Here is a 19,313-nt window from a genome sequence, read left to right as displayed (position 1 = left end):
GTCTATATAACATTCAGATGGTGGTACTCTGTGTTTTGGACCTTATGCCCTTTCGAAATTGGAAATCTTGCTTTGGAGTTCTTGCTGTTGCATTATTACCTCAACTGTATATCAATTTCAAGGTCAAAGGTAGATGAAAAGACCACCAAAGTCTCGACAAGCACACCAAAATAGGACATCCCAGAAAAGTGGAAGTTTTTATAAGATCAAGTTAATGCATATTATAAGGGGGGAGAAAGACACCTGATGATAGGATTGGACACCATTTAGTGTGTGTGTATATACATATACGAAGCTCATCAATGAAGCCAGTATTTTATCTCTAGGGGGGAAGAACCTGCACTGAGACATATAACATATGAAATCTCTCACTGATGTCTGTGAAGTCCATATATAATGCTTCTGTAATCCAGAATGAATCTAGATTAGCTCTGCAGCACTGTTCTTGCTACCTCTCAGTGTTGGCATGTTCCCACTTCAACACATCGGCATGTATACGGTGTTCCGGCAGCTACGTTCCCTGAAGTGATCCTGATTTTTTTTTATATGGTTTGTTTTCTGTGAACATTTTATTTTATGATGCACTGTGTGTGTGTGTGAGAGTGAGAGTGTGTGTGAGAGAGAGAGAGAGAGAGAGAGAGAGAGAGAGAGAGAGAGAGAGAGAGAATATCAATTAATCCATGTTCATCAATTCATAAATCTAGATATAAAGAAACACCAGACAATGTCTTCTGAACAAAAAACACAATCAGCCGACATGATACTTCAGGCCTGAGTCATTACATGTGCTTGTGATTATTATTATAATAATATAATAACGTTAAAGGATAGAACGCTGTGGTTGATTCGAAGACGAGTGACATTTGACGTGCTTTTTATTATAAAGTGATCGATTTCTAAAATGTACGTTGCACATCAAAAGTATTTATTGGTATTATTACTTTATAATGGTGTGTGTGTGTGTGTGTATATACACACACACACACACACACATTTCCGAGTGTGATGATTTTAGCATTCAGATATAAACCAAAAATTATTCTTACACATTCTTTCATTCTCGCCTGAACTAGTTTTCTTTTTGTTGATTTTGTGTCGTCTGCGTCACGCTGAATTCTCGCCCCACCCGTCCTAAAGGCGGAACCAGAACCAGTCTGATGTGTGCAGATGAGCCACGGCTTAATTTTAAATTCAGATTGGTTTCTGAACTTTCAGCGTGTGTGTGTGTGTGTGTGTGTGTGTTTTTTTTAACGCTGTTTTTTTGCCCTTTACTTTTTTTCTATTTTTTTATTCTTCACTTATTTATACAAAAGACGGAAAAACTCGTCTGAAATCATACATTTAAAGGTCTTCGCTTGATCTACAGTATAAAAGCCGACATTGGTGTGATCAAAAGCTCTACTGGATTTTATCTTTCAAACTGATGAATTTTTTATTATTCTGGTTTAAAACCTAGGACTTGTGTGAATGTTTGTTTTTTATTTTTTCCTCCCGTAAATTTCTCGTTTACTCGTCCCACACGTGGGACTAATGTCCTGTCCTAACAAACTTGAAAATGGTGTGTGTTTATGAGCATGTTTCAGTGTGTGTGTGTTTGAGTGTTTGCATGACGAGGTATTGGGTAGCGAGTTTTGCTATAGAAGAAAAGTTTTAGCAGATTGTTTTATAGGGTACTTTGTAATTATATTTGCTGTCAGTGGAAGAGAATGAATTTGTATTTATCTTGAATTTGACAGAAATTATTTCTTAAGTAAATGTAAATAAGCAAAAATTGAAGCAGGGAGCACTTAATATTTTGTGGTGTTTTTGTTTGTTTTTGAAAAAAATAAAACCCTGGTGTTATCGGGAATGTGGTTTTCGATTTATTGAACGATCGAGTCAAGCCAGTGCTCTCTTAGACCCGCCCCCAAACCCGGGTATGAAGGTCATACGGCGTAAAACGTGTTCCAAATCAAATATGCGGATCACGAATCAAACTTTCATCCCGGATTCGTCGAGACCCGGGTTACCGACGACCGCCACAGGTATTGTTAACCAACAGGGTACCTCAGATATCTGATGCAGAGGAGTTCGTCCATGCGTTCATGACCTCCAGACGGGACTATTGTAATGCATTACTAGGTGGATGTCTTGCATCATTAATAAACAAGCTACAGTTACTCCAGAATGCAGCAGCCAGAGTTCTCACAAGGTGGAGAAAATATCACCATATAACCCCAATCTTCTCATCACTACACTGGCTACCTGTTAAATTTCAAACCGACTACAAACTACTGCTTCTTACCTACAAAACACTAAATGGTTTATCTCTCATGTATCTCTCCAGTCTTCTAACACGCTACAATCCATCATGCTCCTTTAGATCCCAAAACTCTGGACTTCTAGTAGTTCCAGGAATAACAAAGTCCACTAAAGGTGGTAGAACATTCTCACATTTAGCTTCTAAACTCTGGAATAGTCTTCCTGACAGTGTTCAGGGCTCAGACACACTCTCCCAGTTTAAATGCAGATTAAAGACGTATTTTTTTAGCAAGTTCTACACATAACACACATCACATCATAACCTTGTGCTCCAGAACATCTGATCACATGCACATCATCAACTTTAACAGCAGCTACGCTAATTCCTCTCCACGGCTTCTCTTTCTCTCCCCATCCTGAGGTTGCTCCAGCTCCAGTCACGTCCCACCTCATGAAGATTATGGACCTTCATAGCAGTGGAACCCAAACGTGCTGAAACATCTAGAGACGTACCAGCGCCAGTTAGATTCCACTTCATGTGGAGTTTGAGCATTGGTCCTCTGAGTGTTTAAAGGCTCTGGCATGGAGAAGCTGGTGTTGGATCTGTGATGATCTCAGATGTTGAGATGTTTATTGAGTTGCTCAGTAGCTCCTGGTTCTACAACCTCAATTGACTGTAGAAGACTGTAGAAAGATCACTCATAATCACACACTCCAGTGCTCATGTTAGTTCTCACACACTGGTGTTTTGTATTGTTATAGATTTATGATCACTCTCTTGATGTCACCCAAATGAGTCTGGTTTCTTCCTCAAAACGTCTAAGGGCGTGTTTCCTTGCCACAGTGACCCCCAGGCTTCTCATCAGGAATAAACACACATCATTCACTTTAATTCTTAAATTCTGTAAAGCTGCTTTGAGACAATGTTCATTGTGAAAAGTGCTACAGAAATAAACTAGAACTTGCTCATGTATATTTTTTCTCCAGGGCTTCTCATTTACTTGTCCCACATTTGAGACTAATGTCCAGTTCTAACTTGAAAATTGTGTGTTTGTTTGCATGATGAAGTATATGGTAGTGAGATTCACTTGCTAGAAGAAATGTTTTATTGAATTCTTAGCGTCTCTACTTCAATAGTTATGAAATTCCTGAGAGTGTTGACGTGTGTATTTCCCACACTAATGCGGATGTGACACAAATTAAGCCATTGTCTGATTCAGACACGCAGGTACACGGCTGTGTTAATTATGACGAATCAGTCCTACTTCAGACGAAAACCTTGAAAACCAAATGTCGGAGGTCAGAGGCTGGGTTGTTTTGTTGTAGGCCCAAAGGATGTAGTTAAAAAAAAAACACTGATATATTTTATAGATTAAATTATTGACTTTTAGATTAGATTAGATTAGATGACAGAGTAAATTAGATCAAATGTGAGTAGAATAGATAAAACCAAATAGATTTGATCAGAGCAGAATACATTTGATTAGATGCCACCAGAGTAGATTAAGGAAGATTAACAATAATCAGAGCAGAGCAGATTAGATTGGATCAGATCAAGTAGAGCAGATTATATTAAATCATGGAGGATTAGATCGAATCCAATTAGATCAGAGCAGTGTAAAGATAATTAGATAAACCCAGAGCAGAGTCAAGTCAAGTCAAGTCAAGTTTATTTGTATAGCGCTTTTCACAACAGACATTGTCTCAAAGCAGCTTTACAGAAAACAACAGTGAAGGTAAATGGTGTGCGTTTGTCCCTGATGAGCAAGCCGTGGCGACAGTGGCAAGGAAAAACTCCCTTAGATGATATGAGAAAGAAACCTTGAGAGGAACCAGACTCAAAGGGGAACCCATCCTCATATGGGTGACATCAAGAGTTTGGTCATAAATCTTTCAACAATACAGAACAATTTGTGATCATCATAGATCCAGCATCAGCTTCTCCATGCCAGGGCCTTTAAACACTCGGCATCTACTTCTCCATGATCATCCATAGGTCCATAATCTTCATGAGGTGGGACGTGACTGGAGCTGGCCAAACCTCAGGATGCCTCGGGATGGGGAGAGAAAGAGAAGCAGTGGAGAGGAATTAGCGTAGCTGCTGTTCATGATATTAACAGCACAAGTTGATAATGTGCATGTAATCATATATTCTGGAGCACAAGGTTGTGATGTGATGTGTGTGATGTGTGTTATGTGTAGGCTTTGCTAAAAAGATATGTTTTTAATCTACATTTAAACTGGGAGAGTGTATCTGAACCCCGAACACTGTCAGGAAGACTATTCCAGAGTTTAGGAGCTAAATGTGAAAATGCTCTACCGCCTTTAGTGGACTTTGCTATTCTAGGAACTACTAGAAGCCCAGAGTTTTGAGATCTCAGGGAGCGTGACGGATTGTAGCGTGTTAAAAGACTGGATAGATACATGGGAGCCAAACCATTTAGTGCTTTATAAGTGAGTAGCAGTAGTTTGTAGTCTATTCGAAACTTAATAGGAAGCCAATGTAGGGACGATAAGATTGGGGTTATATGATCGTATTTTCTTGACCTAGTAAGAACTCTTGCTGCGGCATTCTGAACTAACTGAAGCTTGTTTATTAATGATGCAGGACATCCACCTAGTAATGCATTACAGTAGTCTATTCTAGAGGTCATAAACGCATGGACGAGCTTCTCTGCATCAGATATAGATAACATATTTCTTAGCTTAGAAATATTTCTAAGGTGAAAGAAGGCTGTTTTTGTAACTTGATTGATGTGATTTTTAAAAGATAAGTTGCTGTCTAAAATAACTCCCAGGTCTTTTACCGTTGAACTAGTAGTTACAGAACAACCGTCTAAATGCAGGCTGAGATGCTGGAGCTTCTGTGTACTATTTTTTGGGCCGATGAGCAAAATCTCCGTTTTATCAGAATTTAATAGCAGAAAGTTATGGGTCATCCAATCTCTTATTTCTTCAACACACTCAGTTATGCGAGCTAATTGAGCTGTATCGCCTGGTTTGGATGAAATATATAGCTGGGTATCATCAGCATAACAATGGAAGCTAATTCCATGCCTTCTAATAATATTTCCTAATGGAAGCATGTATATTGTAAAAAGCAGGGGTCCTAGAACTGACCCTTGTGGCACGCCATAATTTACTAGCATTATCCTGGATAGCTCTCCATTTAAATCTACGAAATGGTAACGATTGGACAGGTAGGATTTAAACCAGCTTAATGCCTGTCCCTGAATACCGATGTAATTCTGTAAGCGATCGAGGAGAAGATCATGATCTATAGTGTCGAACGCAGCACTAAGATCTAGTAAAACTAATAGGGAGATGTAGCCTTGGTCTGAAGCTAAAAACAGGTTGTTAGTGATTTTAACTAGAGCAGTTTCTGTGCTATGATGGGGCCTAAAACCTGACTGAAACTCTTCAAAGATATTGTTCTCCTGCAAGTGGTTACATAACTGTGCAGCGACAATCTTTTCTAAGATCTTAGACATAAATGGGAGATTTGAAATTGGTCTGTAATTCGATAGCGTGCTTGGATCCAGATTAGGTTTTTTAATGAGGGGCTTAATAACTGCTAACTTGAGGGATTTAGGGACATGACCTAACGATAGTGAGGAGTTAATAATATTGAGAAGAGGCTCACCAGCTGTATATAACACTTCCTTCAGTAGTTTAGTGGGAATTGGATCTAACTGACATGTTGTTGATTTAGCTTTCATAATAGCATCATACAGCTCTTCCTGTCCTATACATGTAAAACAGTGTAGTTGTGGGGTTGTAAGTACGATTGTGTCGGGAGATGCTGTCAGAGGTTGAACTGCCACAATTGTTTTTCTAATGTTATCTATTTTTTCAGTGAAGAAATTCATAAAGTCTATTATCAGAGTAGATTAGATAAAATCAAAGTAAAGTGGAGCAGTCCAAATCTGATTAGATTAGATCAAAATAGTTTAGATCAGAGCAGAGTAAAGATGAACAGATAAACCCAGAGCATAGTAGATTAGATAAAATCAGAGTGAAGTGAAGCCGGCCAAATCTGATTAGATGACAGAGTAAATTAGATTAAATTAAATTAGATTTGATTAGAGCAGAATATATTTGATCAGATGCCATCAGACTAGAGTAAAGAAGATTAAATAAAATCAGAGCAGAGTGGATTAGATTAAATGCAGGTAAACTAGATTAGAGTAGATTAGATTAAGAGATCCAATGCACAGAAGTAAGATATCAGACACTCTCTCCTCACCCTGGCAGTAATTTACCAGAATATATTTAATTACACTGGGTTGGAATTAAAGTACATGTTTAAACACATTGTTTTACACCCACAGATAGACAAAAGGTCTGAGTGTTGGGTGGTTCCACCCAGAGTGTGAAGTGTGTAGTGTGTGTGTGTGTGTATAGTGTGTGTGTTCCTTTTAAAGTGTATTCAAATTCCTGTCCGAATAGGGTCTCCAGGGAAGCCCTGAGCAGCAACATTCTGCACTCAAATGTGGGAAAAGGAAACGTGATACACTGTTTACCTCAAAATAAAGAAAGTATGTGTGTGTGAGTGACAGCGAGAGACGTCTGAAAAAGGATGAGCCCAGTGACTCATTCATGTCATGTTTCTGGGGTTTCATTACAGCTTGTGACTGCGTGAAGTCATCTATTCCACACACTTTTTGTTTTTATGGCTTCAAAAATGTGAACTTTCCAGTCCCCAGCTTCTGTTAAGAACCTCCAATCTTCTGGGAAGATGTTCAACTTCTTTTACATTTATGGCATTTTGGCAGACACCCTTATCCAGAACGAGATCTGGATCAACTACGCAGTTGCGGGTTTAGACCCTTGCTCGAGAACCCGGCAGTGGCAGCTTGGTTTAATGGTGTTGCAGGGATTTGAACTTATGCCCTTCTGGTCCAAAGTCCCCACTAGATTTTGGAGTGAGTTTTGGAGACAGGTATTGATGTAGGTGAGGTGAGGAGGCCTGGGGTGCAGTCAGCTTCTACATTCATCCAAATGGGTTAAAGTCAAAGCTCCATAGCAAGAGATCTTCCACTCAATCTTTGTGCATAGGTGTATTGTCGTGCTGGAACAGGTTTGGATCTTCTACTTCAAGGGAAGGGAAAATTTGATACTACAGCATCCAAAGACATTTATGCAATTGTGTGCTTCCAATTTTATGGGACGAGTTTTGAGAAGAAGCACATATGGCTTAAAAAGTTCAGATGTCCCAATATTTAATTGTTTAAAAAGTCCTGTAGGTGATTTTAGTTTCTGATGTAATCAACAGACTGTCTACAAATAATGTTACTATAAAATAACCACAGTCAGTACTAACATTAGCCACATCAGACACCCAGCTAAAAGAAAAAGTATGCCAAAAGATCACCTTCTTTTCAGAAGGCAGAGCCGTCATGTTCCAAAAATAGCGTTCCAAGAATTTCCGCGACACGTGATATAGTTCATCTGCTTAACTTACGTTAGAGCTAACGTTACAGAGATGCCAGAATTGTTTCTACAGTTTCTCGACAATGGATTTGTAGGATGGTTTTCTAAAACTTATGTGAGAAAACCTGAGAGACTCTAGAAAGTTTTGATTCAATAAGTTCCTTACAAACTTTACAAACATACAACTCATGGAATGTATACTGAGCCCGTTAACAAATACATATAAATATACAGTGTGGATTTATTACAATTCATTAAAATGTAATAAACATTTCAAATGTAATTAAAATTCCACAGTATCTGAGAAGAAATCGATTTATACTTACAAGGACATTTACAAGACGAACTTTTCGAGAAATGCTGGACATCGTGAGGAAAAGTCGCTTATAGATTAGATTATATCAGAGTAGATTAGATTAGAGCAGAGCAGAATAAAAATGATTAGGTAAAAATCAGAGTAAAGTAGAGCAGGGCAAATCTGATTAGATCAGAGTAGACTAAAGATGATTAGATACACCCAGAGCAGAGTAGATTAGATCAGAGCAGACTAAAGATGATTAGATACACCCAGAGCAGAGTAGATTAGATCAGAGTAGACTTAAGATGATTAAATACACCCAGAGCAGAGTAGATTAGATAAAATCAGAGTAAAGTAGAGCAGGCCAAATCTGATTAGATTAGTTAAGAGTAGATTAGATCAGAGCAGACTAAAGATGATTAGATACACCCAGAGCAGAGTAGATTAGATCAGAGCAGAGCAGACTGAAGATGATTAAATACACCCAGAGCAGAGTAGATTAGATAAAATCAGAGTAAAGTAGAGCAGGCCAAATCTGATTAGATTAGATCAAAGTAGATTAGATCAGAGCAGACTAAAGATGATTAGATACAACCAGAGCAGAGTAGATTAGATAAAATCAGAGTAAAGTAGAGCAGAACAAATCTTCTTAGATTAGATCAGAGTAGATTAGATCAGAGCAGAGTAAAGTAGAGCAGGCCAAATCTGATTAGATCAGAGTAGATTAGATAACATTAGAGTAAATTTGATAAAATGTGAGTAGAATAGATTAAATTTAATTAAATTTAATCAGAGCAGAATATATTTCATAAGATACCATCAAAGTAGAGTAAAGAAGATTAGATAAAATCAGAGCAGAGTAGATTAGATTAAATGCAGGTAAAAACAGATTAGAGAAAAGTAGAATAGATTAAGAGATCCAATGCACAGAAGTAAAATATCAGACACTCCTCTGCACAAAACCCACACAATTTCAATGTATTAAAAATAAAGAAAATCCATAATGAATGGAAAAAATGCGTAAAAACCCCGGGGTCATTTTTCTGAGGTGAATATTGTTGCTTCTGTAATAGATGATGTATGCGGGAGGTGCAGTTGTGGCTACAGTGAAAGGAGACATGTTGAAATGTGTGCATTGGGTTTCTCGCTTTATGACCTTCATTCTCTCCGTATGAGATTCCTGTGTATGATGCAGCGCTATGTCCTTCTAAGTTCCTCTATAGTATTGATGGTTTCTACAGACTTGACGTCACACTGATGGTATTAAGAGGTGGATTAATTCACTGTGTGTAAAAATGCAGTGTCTGACGCTGGTCCGCACCGTTATAACCCAACAATCTTTTTGTTTTAAATGCAAACTACATGGACAAAAGTGTGTGGACACCTGACCATAAGGTGAAATGATAATGTAATACTACCACGTCCAAATACATCCGAAACTATAATGAGCCTTGATCGTTGTGGTAGAAGAACCACACATGGCTGTACAAGACGTTTGTTCCAATACTTTTGCCTATATAGTCAGAGGTGTAACAGGTAGCTGAAAAGCACTGAAATAGATTCCAACATGACTTGAGTAAGTCTTTAAGTCTCTGATTTGAACAGTACTTGAGTATTTGTCTCATATTGAACGTAGGCACAAGGATGCACAAGTCCTCAAGACACATGTTAGTCATCACAACTGCTTCTTTAACATGCCAGAATGAAACCTACAGGCCGGTAAAAATAAAACATTGTAGTAAAGCGAACTTTTAAGGAAGGGATCTTCAATTAATAAATAAAATTATAAATAAAAGTATCACATAATCATTAGTATTCAATGGATGAATGAGATGGAAGTCATGTTTTTTTATTCTTTTAGGTAAAACCAAATATTCAGAGCTGAAAGTGATGCAACTCTCCCAGGGGCAACTTCAACAAAAAAAACACCGGGTTCTTAAAGTTTTGGAAAATTTATTCAAGCTCTTTTTTGGACTGAAAATGAGGCCAAATGTTTTTTGTAAAAAAAAACCATCCCTTACAGGCAGCAGATGTGTGTAGGGGATTGTTTGAGCCTTAATGACATCTTTAGCAGAGGTACAAAATTGTAATTAAGTGAAATTAAAATAGAGTCGAGTATAAAAGTACATCTATTGAATCATAAATGTAGTTGAGTAGAAAGTAAAAGTTATAACTTTAATAGAAAATAGCCAAAAATTGATTTAAACACAGTAACTCAAATACTTTACACCACTGCCTGTAGTGTGTGGATCTGAATAGTTTTTCTCATTGTGAAGGGTGAATAAAGAAGCCCATAAAACGTCTGACTTGATCTTTTTTTTCCCCTTTCATCCTTCTGATGCACAGCCAAAACCTCTAAAACTTAAAAATCCTGTTTCTGAGTTCACTCCAAATCTGACTTTCACTCCATAGCTCACAGTACTTAATATCAGTGTTTTACTGTAAATCATGTCACATTAACAGATAACTGTGCTCGAGTCAGCAGATTTGGACGGTGAAGATGAGAGTCATGAGTGTGCTGGGAAATGTGACGTTCCTTCACTCACCTTTACGGGAACAGAGCTTTCGCACTTCTCATTGTACATGCTCTGTTCCAAAACACGCCTCTGTGCACGCCCGGTTGGTCGGGATTGTGACCTTGGTCACAATGGAAGGTTGGGTTTGGAGGAGGGGGGTTGGAGTGTGAAAGCTGGAGAAAAGACAGAGGCTGAAAAAGGGGGCAGCTCGGTTCCACTGCTATTCAGACAGAGTATTCAGGCAAATCCCCCCACACACTCTTTCTTCTTTCACACACTCTTTTTGAACACACACACTCTCTCTCGCTGTTCTTTACACTTTCCTTTCGCCGTTCACTTTCTCCCGGAGGCACCTTTTCCCAAAAACCCACACTCAATCCAATCCACAATGATATATATATATAAAGAGAAAAGTTGCAAAGGCTTCTGGGTGACGATTAACCCCCAACTAACTCAGGTTTACATTTTACTACAAAGTTGTGTTCTGCATATAATAATACGTTTGTGACGAGTGTTTATCTTGAAAGGATTTCCGTCAATTATTTATTATTATTTAAATAAATATGATCGTTTATTGCCTCAATTATTCAGCAAGTCAGTGCAAATTCCTGCAAATTATGCAAGCAGAGTAAATGAAAGCACTCAGCTAGAAATAAGAGTACACACACACACACACACACACACACACACACACACACACACACACACACACAAAGACCATGGATTAGTGTGGTTTATAACTCAGGCTGGTCATATAACCACTAACCACTGTATACATTTTCCATGCGGAGGAAGTACGGAGGCCTCATGTCTTGTTAAGCGCAAGGAAAAAGAAAAGAAAGAGATTATTGCTTGCAGATCTCAGAGTCAGAGCTCAGATATGTCCCATATGGTGTGTGTGTGTGTGTGTGTGTGTGTGTGTGTGTGTGTGTGTGTGTGTGTGTGTGTGTGTGTGTGTGTGTGTGTGTGTGTGTGTGTGTGTGTGTGTGTGTGTAAGACGTGTGTTTTTCCAGGATTTAAAACAACAGTCTCTTCTTTTCAAATCTACCATTTTAATCCCATATTTGTGATTTATAAGTATTTGGATCTGTGAACTCCAGACATTATACTGTGGCAGAGCTTCTGCTTGTAAGTTCCCTGATGTGGAGATTTAGAGTTATGCTGGTAGCTGGGTTAGCAATGAGGGTGGAAGGAAAGGAGTAGTTTTATGGCATGTAAAAACACCCCTGGCTATACTTCCTGTCCAAATTAAATCACACTTTATGATAATATTTATGAATGAAATGTTATTAAAGAACGGAGAAAACTCATGCCGCCTGCTCAGACTGCAGGGTTTCCAGGGTTCCTATGAAACTGCGCCAATTTTATTTTTAATTAACAAAGTTTTCTTTTTTATCAAGGTTTTTATTTGTCAATGCCACCATTTGTGCAGACATACAGAGGAATGGAAATACCGTTTCTCTTCTCGCTTTTCAAGTGTTTACATCGTCAATGCAGTATAGAGAGTTTGTATCAGACAGATTGTGTATAACAGCAGCGTAAACTTGTAATAAATAGATATATAATCCAAGCTAAATGTGTAGTGTTATTTATGTCTGTACTTTTGAGAGTCACTAACGGCTGGAACCAAAATCCTTGTGTGTGTCAACACACTCGGCCAATAAACCTGATTCTGATTCTATATATATAAGACGGGTGAATATTTCTCGTAAACATCTGAATGTGTGAGGTGCAGTAAACATCCTAATAAATGTAAACATACTGAAGTTCTGAGTTTGAGGTGTTTGTAAGGTGCAAGACAGAAAGCAGCCTTTAACGTGTAAAAGTGTGGATTTAAAGAATTTGTACATGTAAAGGCTTTTAAATAGGTGTTTGTTTTCACAACCCCCAAGAGATTGCATTTATTTCTATAATCTCAGACCATAATTGTTAGATTTAGTCGTGAATTTGCCACCTTTAGCTGTACAGCAGTGTTTGGTGGAGACAATTGGTTGTAAGAATACAAAATATTACTCATAAACAATAACGAAAAAAGTGTCCCATAAAAAAGGGTCGCTGTTTGGACACTGCAAAAAAAAAAATACAACCTTTTAAATATGAGAAATAAAGATAATTACACTTGGTAAGATTTCTTGAAATAAGGAAACATATCTAGGTTTAAAAAAAAAGAAAATGTCTAAAAAATAAGCATTGAAACACTTTCAAATATTGTTTTTAACAGATTGTGATTCATTTGTGTATAAAAGATCTTAAAACCAGAGCTACCGAACGAGAGGATTCCTCTGAATTTGATATTCGCAATCATTATATATTCTGTTTTCAAATAAAACACAGCATTTAAACTAAAAACAGGTTTACTATTATAATCAAGAGCACGCATTGATGAGTTTTCAGCAATGGCTTTTTATAAGCAGATACATAAGACAGGACGTGAAGCTGGAGGTAGCAGAGCTGAAGATGTTGAGATGTTCGTTGGGAGTGATGACGATGGACAGGATAAGTAATGAGTTTATTAGAGGGACGGCGCATGTAGGACGTTTTGGGGACAAGGTGAGGGAGGCGAGATTGAGATGGTTTGGACATGTGCAGAGGAGGGACATGGGGGTATATCAGTAGAAGAATGCTGAGGATGGAGCCACCAGTAAGGAGGAAAAGAGGAAGAACAAGGAGGAGGTTTATGGATGTGGTGAGGGAAGACATGCAGGTAGTTGGGTTGAAAAAGGCAGATGGAGGACAGGGGGGTGTGGAGACGGATGATCCGCTGTGGGGACCCCTAATGGGAGAAGCTGAAAGAAAAAGAAGAAGAAGTGACAATTATTTGGTGGTAAAAACTTTTTTGCCAATATAATTAAACTGTCTACTACACTAGATACACTTTATTGCCAAAAGTATTGGGACACCTGACCTTTCCTGCTATAAGTGGTTCTTTTTCAAACTGTTACCACAAACCTGGAGGCTCTCAATTGTACAGGACGTCTTTAGATGCGCTATAATAAAAATTCACATTCACTTAAACTTGGAAACCCAAATCTGTTCCAGCATGGCGATGCCCCTGTGCACTAAAAAGAAGAAGACGACGACATGTCACATATACACTGCAGCAGAGTAAAAATGTGTTCTTTGCATTTCCCCAGCTTGTTAGGAAGCTGGGTGTCAGAGTGTAGGGTCAGAAAAGGTTAAATGTTTTGATCAAGGGCCCAATAGTGGCAGCTTGGGAATGCTGGGGCCGGAATCCCCAACCTTCTGATCATAATGAGTATCTAACAACATCATTTATTGAAGATTCTAGCCATGGTGTAATTTTTGTCCGTTTATACAAGAAGCGTTCAAGTCAAACCAGGAAATGTTACAGGTCTGAAAATGGATGCTAGCTTGGCGTTACTACTTGTAGTAGTAAGTGGCTAGTCAAGTCAAGTCAAGTCAAGTTTATTTCTATAGCGCTTTATACAACAGACATTGTCTCAAAGCAGCTTTACACAAATCAACAGTTAAGGTGAATGGTGTGCATTTATCCCTGATGAGCAGTTGTGGCGACTGTGGCAAGGAAAAACTCCCTTAGATGTTATGAGGAAGAAACCTTGAGAGGAACCAGACTCAAAAGGGGAACCCATCCTCATTTGGGTGACATCAAGAGTTTGATCATAAATAGGGCTTGTGTGTCCTATTACTGATAGGTGGCGCACATGTCAGGGGGCCAGTCCAAAAGATTAATCAAGATGGAAGACAACAGCATTAGTGCCTCTATGAAACGATTAAGTTTCTTGTGAACGAAGGTGAGGATATCTACAGACTTCAAGCACAGTGCGTTGATGAGACGCTCAGCCACAGTAAGACATTTGACTGGTGTAAAAGTTTCAAAGATGGCCGTACGTCCTTCAGAGATGAACCTGGTCCTGGTGGTTCCTTGATAATAAAGTGAAGCAGGCTGTCCTAGGATGGTTCACAAATCTTTCTATGCCAAATCTTTTCGGGCGTTAGTTGGGATAAGTGTATACACGTAGCAGGGGAGTATGTTGAAAAGAAAATGCAGTTTCCACTCCGTGAAATTTGTTCTTTTATTTTATAAACTCAAAAGTCCTGGTTTGACTTGAACACCCCTTCGTAGTTACGAATAATCTTATAGCAGCTATTAACAGTAGCACAAATTGATGTTATCTGTCATAATCATACTCTTGGTGACACCCAAATGAGGATGGGTTCCTTTTGAAGGCATCAATTTAAATATAAGTGAATCGTTTTATAAATCCTTCATTCTTTAAAGCTGCTTTGAGACAATGTCCATTGTTGATGACACTGTTGAAATAAAATTTCATTGCATGGCATTGAATATGTTACAGAAAAAGAAAACGGAAGTCATATGTACAGAAGATTGTCCATGTGGTAAAACAATTTGGCCTGGTTACACCATTCCACACCACATTATTCCACAGATTCATTTACTTCAATCATTTCAATACTTCTAACATATAAATGACGAATTTATTTTTCTTGGCTACCTCACAATTAATTATTATTATTAATCTTATTATTTATTATTATTATTAGATGATGATGATATCTGCACAAACTTTCCTCAGCGGCACATCATAGAGAGACAGAAACATTAATACAACAGGATATTTACTCCAAACACATCCTGTTTGCTTTACTGACAGGGTTTCTTTTGTAGGACAAACCCATCAGGGTGTGGACTGAACAGACCTCTTTCCACATAATAATAAAAAAAAAGAATCCAATGGAATTATGTGGTGAAGTGGTGGCTGGATGGGAAAATCTCTGTATTGCTGAGGTTTGGGGTTGAAGTACTGTCCAGCACTGCCCAGTACTGCCAAGCTAATATTGGGCCATTGAGTAAATCATATGGCAAGCTTTCCGATCTCATTTAACCTTAGGGGTAACCACGGACAATCAACTGGACAGTCTTTTTCTTCTCGTGTTGCTAATCTAAAACGCTCATATCAATTTCTCCTCTACAACATCAGGAACATTTGTCTTTTTTGTCCAAACCGGACATTCAGGTGCTTCTTCAATCCCTCATCGTATTAAGACTAAACTCTTGCAACTTGTTCTTGTTTAAAAAGACAATCGACTGCTGCAACTGATCCAGAATGCAGCCGCATGACTTGTTTTCAACCTTCCTAGGTTCTCCAGTACCACCCTGTTTTCACACTCCGTCTACTGGCTTCCTTTAGCTGCTACATCAGATTTAAAAGACTACATTCCCGTGGGCTCACCACCTGCAGGAGGGACCGTAAGGAACCGGTGCTGAGAGGATTGGGCAGCAGTCGAAGACGGGGGCCTTGAAAGCCCGATACCTGGACACGGAGAAGTGTCTGGGGAATCTGCTAAGACTGCTGCCCCCGCGACCCGAATTACGGATAAGCGGGAGAAGATGAAAATGAAAATGCTTAACTACAACTAAAAAGGACCAGCACACCTCTAGGTTTCAGGACTTATCTTAACCTGTCTGAATCTCTTAGAATACAATGAAGACATGCTTCCAGATTCTTCTCTGCTCTGGCATTGAAGTGGTAGAAGGAATTTCCACTTGATTTCCAAACAGCTGATTCACAAGCAGTTTTAATGTGATGTCTAAAGAGCCTGTGACATTGCAGTAGACCAGGAGTCGCCAACATGGTGCCCGCGGACACCAGGTTGCCGCAAGGACCACATGAGTCGCCCGCAGGCCTTTTCTAAAAATAGCTCACCATAGTGCCACTTACCAGTGAGCTGCATCTAACTTTTTTGTTGCTATTCTTTTAAAAAATCACACATGCATTGGTGTGAATTTAAAAATGACAATATTAAGTAATATCATTAATTATTAATATTAATGTATAATTAAATTAAGCAAATTCGTTATTTCGGAAGTGTGTATCAAACTGGTAGCATTTCACATTAATCGATACCCAAGAAGTAGCTCTCAGTTTCAAAAAGGTTGGTGACCCCTGCACTAGACTTTTGATATTCTCTGAATAAGGGATTGTCTGCCAAATGCCATAAATGCAAATTTATTAAAATTCTGCAAAGCTGATTTAATTTAAAAGTGCTTAACAAATAACATAGAATTGAAGTTAATTGAATATATGTGACACATATGTGAAAAATATTCTAATTAGGGCTCTTAATCGATTAAAACTTTTAATCGTGATAAATCGTATAATTGTCATAAGTCAACTCCTGATTAATCGCAACTTAATCGCACATATGTATGTGTACTTTTCACGTTTTTAACAATCTAATCAACATAACCATGGACCATATGGATGTATGTTGATTATTAGTGTATGTTTATTAACAGTGAAAATTAAACTCAACATAGAGCACGAAGACAAAAAAGTTTGTAATTGTTTTAAAGTAATGATGGTGTTTTAAATGACGTAAATCATCAGGAGACCAAATGGAACTTTTGCTACGTTTCCACACGGACGGTTTTAATTGCCGGATTTTGGTGCTTGATGTGAGACTTGGCGCATCAGTAAAACGAATTTTTTGTGATTAAAAATGATTTTTCCGTGGAGTTTATTTATTTACTTATTTATTTAATATCTGAGTAAAGAAAAGACGTCGTGTATAAATGTGTGTCACATTGAAGGTTTTAATTTCGCCTCTTTTTTATTTACTTCTTTATCTTTAGTAAAAAAAAAACGGTCAAACAGAAATGCCGCATCAATCGCGCGTTAATAAAAATCGATGTTGTAAAAAAAAAAAATTTGCGTTAACACGTTATTAACACGTTCATTTTGACAGCCCAAATTCTAATATTTCTACAGGACAGTTTAAACAGCAATCCTTTCAATTAAGTTGTCAGACATGTTCGGTTATTTTCGAAAGGTTGTACACAATTTCCTTTAAAGCATGCTAGCATGTTTACCTCTAACAGAAAATAAACTAGATTATCGGCTATCGTTCACACACAAAAAAAGGCATTAGTCATGGTTTATAATCCATAAAAAATCCCTTTTTATCTGAATACATTCATTTGGAGCTCAGTGTCATAGAACAACACCGATTTGCCTATTAGCAAGAGGTTTACTAGCGCAGCAGTGCTGAATGAAGATTTTCATGCGACAGAGTCAAAAATATCTGAAATTAAATGAACAATTGTAAATTTTTTTAAATGGATGATTCCATTACGGCATTAAGACTTTGCTATAAATCTCTGGTGGTGTAGAGTGTTTGGTCATACGTAGCTGTCTTAGGTTAAAAAAATGCTACAGATCAAGCTCAGCAGGTTGTAGACCTTACACAAGAATCACCAGATGCGTTCAGACAAAGATCTTTTTCCAGGTAGATTTTCTCAGCTAATAATGGAAGCTAATGCGCCAAACATCCCGCTGGTAAACAACAAATTTTGGCCATCCGAATCCACTACAGGTTCATTTTGATAGAGAGACTCTGAATACAATCCTGTATGGAAAACATCCGTTTTCATGATAAACCTTTACAGGTTTTGAAAAAATGAATACAAACAACATATCAGGTTCTGAGACCCATCTGGAATATTTCAGTAGACATTTCATGATGTTCATGTGCAACCCAGATGAGGATGGGTTTCCCTCTTGAGTCTGGTTCCTCTCAAGGTTTCTTCCTTATGCCATATCGGGGAGTTTTTCCTTCGCCACAGTCGCCACTGGCTCACTCATCAAGGACAAACTTACACTTATAAAGAACATATTAATTTTTTTATTACCACATTATCTGTGTAAAGCTGCTTTAAGACAATGTTCATGCGCTATACAAATAAAAATGAAATGAATTGAATTGAATTGAATTGAATTGAAATGAAGGTAAGGCTAAAAAGGAAATGGAGTCCTAATGATATTGGCCCTCTAGAAGGCGTCCGATCACATCAGCATTTTCATGTCCTTTGATTGAAGGAAAAATTAAATCTGCTGCAAACTGGACAAACTCAAAATAGATTTGTGTGGATTTTATAACATTCCACGATGAGTGAGAAGAAATCAATTTGCTCGCAGATACACGTACGAGGACGTTTACTAGACAGACTTTTTTTTCAAAGAAATGCTGGACATCGTGAGGAAAGGTCAAATAGTTGTTAAGCTTTTTCATTTATACTTTTACATTTGTAAAATTTGCACAAAAATCCCCACAATTTGCTATCAATTCAAATCCCCAGGAAAAAATGCATAAAAACCTCCGGGATCATTTTTCTGAGGTGAATATCGATGCTTCAGTTAGAGATGATGTATGCGGGAGGTGCAGTTGTGGCTACAGTGAAAGGAGACGTGTTGAAATGTGTGCATTGGGTTTCTCGCTTTATAACATTCATTCTCTCCGTATGGGATTCCTGTGTGTGATGCAGCGCTCTGTTCTTCTACGTTCCTCTATAATATTGATGGTACACAAAAATTTTTGTAGCGTTGTACATACAATGTACATACTGTGTGGGATATTTTACATATATAGAGAATATCTCTTTACATATATCGTTCCTTATACACCGATCAGCCAGAACATTATGACATTATAACATTATGAGCGCTGAAGTGAAGAACACTGATGATCTCTTCGTCGTGGCATTTATTAGGCAGCAAGTGAACATTTTGTCCTTAAAGTTGACGTGTTGAAAAAAGGGACGTATGGATTTGAGGGGCATAATGTGATGTCTAGACGTCTGGGGCAGAGCATCTCCAAAACTGCAGCTCATGTAGGATGTTCCATCTATTAAAAGAAAAGTGCTTCAAGGAAGGAACAGTGGTATACCAGCAACACGGACTCGCCTATTGATCCACGTGTGGAGCAAAGACTGGTCCGTGTGGTCCGATCCAACAGACAAACTCCTGTAGCTCAAACTGCTGAAG

At 38.1% G+C, this 19,313-nt stretch overlaps 1 long non-coding RNA gene across 1 annotated transcript; it reads left to right on the top strand.

The window, feature by feature from the left end:
* The first annotated feature begins 828 nt into the window (after positions 1–828).
* LOC310727974 lies at positions 829–1,428 on the top strand. The gene is made up of 2 exons (XR_014534148.1): positions 829–952; positions 1,002–1,428. It is a non-coding gene; the product is annotated as an uncharacterized lncRNA (long non-coding RNA).
* Positions 1,429–19,313: the final 17,885 nt, after the last annotated feature.

The sequence above is a fragment of the Silurus aristotelis genome (assembly GCF_946808225.1).
Source record: "Silurus aristotelis genome assembly, chromosome: 6".
In the NCBI taxonomy this organism is placed as follows: domain Eukaryota; kingdom Metazoa; phylum Chordata; class Actinopteri; order Siluriformes; family Siluridae; genus Silurus; species Silurus aristotelis.
Note: the sequence above shows the minus strand (reverse complement) of the source record. Positions and strands in the feature narration are given on the sequence as shown.